We start from the raw sequence: 5,000 nt of genomic DNA, 5'->3' as shown, positions 1-5,000 counted from the left end.
TATCATCTTGTTATACCAAATCTTATATATAGATCTCTAGTAAAAATAGAATAGGCTAATTATCCAAAATGGGACTACAGGGACATAAAGGAGACTCCTGTAATAGTCATAACGCACACAAAATGGTATTATTTAGTTTAAAAGAATAATTGCAAAGTATAAGTAAACCCACAATCACTTTTCAAAGGCTGTGTATTTATGCATCAAGTGATGCTGTGGTCTCGTTGCTTTGCACTTCACTAGTAGTCAACAAAGCTCCACTGCATATGTTCTGGCAATATAGAGATTGTAGACTTGCCGGCCTATTTTTTTATCAAATAATGAACCCATCCAAGCTCTATCATACTAGAATATTGTCAGGTGGAACTTTGTTTGTCTTTTCCAGGGTATGTGTCTGAAGACCACAGCATCACTTGATGTTGACCATTTCGGGATTGTGTATGAGAGTTCCAGTCACAATAAGATATGATATTTTCTATATATGATATTGTCATATATTGTTCGTGATAATGCATCTATTGAAAATCATACTCTCCATTATGACTGGGATTAAAAATTTAAAATGGAACGTTTAGTACTATCAAGAAGAGAATTCAGGTGATTCACTTTTTTACTGGTATTTTCAATAGATCCCTTCCCTCCCGGTCCAATATGTTTGGGGAACCCATGGAATTTTTGTGATATCTGCTGAATGTAGAACAGTTTTGAATTGAAATGGAATGTAAAGTGTGTGCATTTGTTTAAACATATGCAACTGCATGGCACACAGTGTGCACAGCATTGTTATGGCCTTTCACCCTGTCATCTCTCTAGTGAAGAGGCCAACAAACCTCTTCCATGTATTTTCTGGCAGGATAGAGCTTAGACTGGTTTCTTATTTGATAATAAAGGTTGGAGCAGCTGATGGCAATGTTATATTTCTGTATTGAATAACTTCCATTTTTTGTTATTTGATGAAAATGCCTTAGAACAAAGTTGTAGAACTATGTGCTCTATTGCTTTTTACTGTAAGTTATGTGGTAGTCATTACCAAAAAAGCTACAGTAGTTTAGTGTGATGAGACATTGTATCTAGTTTCTCAAGTTATTTCTCTATGTGCTATGTACGTGTGTAGGAAGGCAAATTTGCAGTTCTCCATATCTACTGGTGAACACTACAGAAAACTCAATGGTAATTGGTTGTTTGGCAATCTGTATGGTGGTATAGGTAGAACCTCAGTGCAGTGGCATTCACTGTTTGGCAATTTCAAAGGTTCAGCAAGTTGATGTGCATTTTGCTGTCATTAAGTTGTATAATATCCACTTGGCCAGCTTTGGTACCATCACTATCCAATATTGTTTATGTCTACCACGGTGGACATAATGGTTAACGTTGAGTTTCTGATCTTTTATCTCTAAATATGACCTCCTAAGAGACCAGCAAATAGTGCATGTGATGTTAAACAGTAAAATCTAAACTTTTGGCATTACCTCTAAAGAAAAAAGGTGTAACTATGTGCCACAGGACTAACACTTAAAAGAAGAAGTCCAATAAACTTAGGCAAGGTATATTTCTGTTGTGTTGATAATGGTAATACAGTACAGTATATGCATTATTTTGCATTTCTGCTGTAAGCTTTAATGGTTTAGAAAACCTGCTGCTCTACCACTGATCTTTTCCCTGGCTTGGCATTCTTGATATTTGTAGGACTTTGAGTCTTTTATATTGACTAATACTTGAAATTGCACAGGAGTCAGAATTCAAATTGAAATCGTCCGTCTTTTGTGTGTGTTGGAATTTTAGCAGTTAACTGAAATCTTCTGTGTCAGAAATCTTCAGCTAATGCTGCATTTCTGTTGGCTACTGCTTGGGCCTAAACCTGTATTCCGGGGACTTACTGGTTGGGTGGAGTACTGCTGCACACACAATGTTTCTTGTTTTTACTAAGATTGATGAAAAGCAGAAGTTTCAGTTTGTGAATAAATCTCTGTTTGTGACCTTATATTGGAAAATCTATTCGATTTCTTGTCATACTTACATTTTTTTATATCATATTTTCTCTATACTCTCCATATCAGGTATTTTAGTTATCTTTTAATACAATATAAAGCCTCATTGCCTTTTTTGGACTCCAAAACTGAATAAAAGTTGTAAAAAGGGATTGAAATGTGGGTAAGAAAATCTATAGATTTGATGTTTTCTTTTATAAAAATTTTGGAAAAAAATAAAAAAATGAAATAATGATTTTAAGTCTGGCTAAGAATGATTCATGTCAACAGGTAAGTTTGTAGATCATCTCTTCACCAATACCTTTTTAGCCAGCCTCCTTTGCATTATTTCATCTAGTCTCATTTCCAGAATGGGGGGAGGGGTGACACTGAGACCTAGGGCCATCTATACATGACCCCTGCAAGAATGTCTGGTAAAGTGCCTACATCTATACATGACGTCCAGAAGGCAAATTATAAGTTACTTAGGTATACCATCAGACATTTAAGGATCAAGGCACACTTGATGCTGTAGCTGCAGTTTCAATAGCTTTAACAAAAATCTTTTTGCATAATTTTAGCTAGACCAAAGCCCACTATCTGTAGAACTAGTGGAGATAGATCATGGCTCCTTTTTGTGAGCTGTGTGACAATCCTTTCAAGATATATTATCTTAAAATCATTTTGTTTAAACCATGGTCTGTGGAATAAGTTCAAGCCAAGGTGAAACAGTAACATTTTATAGTCATTGATTCTTGTAAATACTGAGGTCTTGTCTATTACTCTATGCTTTTACTAATAGTCAGTAGGGATTCATGTTTTCTTTCATGGTGAATTAATAGACCAAAAACACTTAAGAAATATGGAGAAAGTATGTTACGGGTTAATGTGGTTCATGTTGCTGATTATGTTATGAAGCGGATCCATCTACCCCTGGGGAGTGTAGTTGTAATGTAACTAATACAAGTTTCTGGATGGCAAGAGGTGGCTCAGGGGCTAGAGTTGAGTCTGATTAGTGAAGCTGTGGCTAGATACGATAATTTTGTACATACACTGTCATTAGGATTTATTAGGACTCAAGTCTTATTTATATCTGGTGTTGTGTTAATATGCCAAAAATCTAAATTTTAGGGAGGTGGGGGAGTCTTAATGCTAAAGTGATACAAGCAAGGAAGGTGGCTCTTATTTCTCAGTCACATGTTATAGTCACATATTTGGTTAATGTATTCAGTTATTTCTAGTCTGATACCCTCATTCATTTTATTATATTTTAATATAGTCAGAGCAAGCCAGCTTCACGCAACATATCTTTTCCCACTCTCTTTCAGTTACTCATTGCAAAACTAGAGCTATTTTATTGTATATAGAGACTTGTATATATTTTATCACAGGCTCTTAATGCTGCAATTGACTTAAATTGTAGTATATGGTCCATATCAGCTCATTATTTTCTTTATACTCAATGTGATAGAATTATTCCTGTTTTATGGGAGGACAAAAAGCAACAATTTTTTTGTATTTGTGCACTCTCATGAATGAATATGAAACACAATGAACACAATGAACATAAACATGAAGAAATAGGAAAGAGGAAGGAAACTTGTGCTTATGACTGTAAGTGCCACAATAAGGCACCCCTACTGTCTCAGGAACACTTTGTAGACACTGGACATGGTTTGAGTCACCTTCCTCCTCTCGTTCTGCCTACACATCCTTCATCTACAATCCATTAGAGCAAGAGGTTGGCAACTTGCTGTGTGCCATCACTTTATAAAGATAATGCTTGCTAGAGACTATGGGTGGGTGCGATTCAAGGCTCTCTCTCCTACTAGTGCTAGAAGAAAGTGGTGCCATCTAGGATTTGGATGTTCGGTAAAACCTATATTACTTAATATTATAGTAATTATGACTGCAATTTTCATCATCACTCACTCATTATTCATAGCACAGTACAATAACATGGTGAGACAAAATCCCCGAACGTCATGTACGTCATGACGCTTGTCTTCAGGCCAAAGTTCCTGTGTCATTTATGTCATGACACCTGTATGCAGTGGTTTAAGAATTATTTATTTTCTTTTTTTTATAGCTAGGTGAATATGAATATAAAGAAGGGATGATTTGCATATTACAAATGCCATTTAAAAAATTTCTGTCAACAATGCCTGAGAGAACACATAATTCAGATGATGGTGATAGGTATACTGAAAGAGTTCAACTGCTAAGGGCCAGTGGAGCTTTAGCTTATTGGTTTGTTTCTAAATATATGTTTTGAAAATGAAAGATACCTAATCCATTTACTGCTAAAGAAAGGCAAAGTTCTACAATGGTTAAACTATAGTTTTATGATTTCACTGGTTCTATCTATATCATGAGGGAAGATAATCTATATATCTGTACTGTATCAGCATTGTATTTTTCATATAAAAAGTATCTCCATAGACAGAAGAAAATGAAGAAGGAAAAATGTATGTTGAAATGCAATATTTTAGACATGCTTAACCCTTTCCCGACGGGGCTATGATGCCCCGGCATTGGGAGTTTGGCTGTGTCACACAAGTGTGACGCACTGTCATCATAGGGTTAACCCTCTCTGGACGGGTGGTACAGTACTGTACCGCTCATTCAAAAGCCCAGTGGCCGGGCGGCACAGTATTGTGCCAGCCATTTAATTGATTTAGGCCTAATAATTCGAGCGCCCCGGCATTGGGACATTCAAGGCTGGAATGCCCTCGTCGTGAGTGGGTTAATATATATATATATATGTATATGTATATATATATATATTTTTTTTATATATATATATAATGTATATATATATGTAAGTATATATATATGTATATATATGTATGTATTTATATATATGTAAGTCTATATATATTTATATATATGTATGTATATATATGTATATGTAATATATATAAATATATATATATATATATATATATATATATATATATATATATGTATATAAGATATATATATATATATATAAATATATAAATAAATAAATATATATATATGTATATATAC

At 34.5% G+C, this 5,000-nt stretch overlaps 1 protein-coding gene across 6 annotated transcripts in view; it reads left to right on the top strand.

Annotated features, from left to right (window-relative positions):
- The window catches only part of alph (protein phosphatase alphabet), a 33,890-nt gene that overhangs the window by 1,329 nt on the left and 27,561 nt on the right, over nt 1-5,000 (top strand). The window lies entirely within an intron of this gene.

This window comes from Penaeus japonicus, unplaced genomic scaffold (assembly GCF_977035675.1).
Source record: "Penaeus japonicus unplaced genomic scaffold, GWHDUDI00000001_assembly GWHDUDI00000009, whole genome shotgun sequence".
Taxonomy (NCBI): Eukaryota; Metazoa; Arthropoda; class Malacostraca; order Decapoda; family Penaeidae; genus Penaeus; species Penaeus japonicus.
Note: the sequence above shows the minus strand (reverse complement) of the source record. Positions and strands in the feature narration are given on the sequence as shown.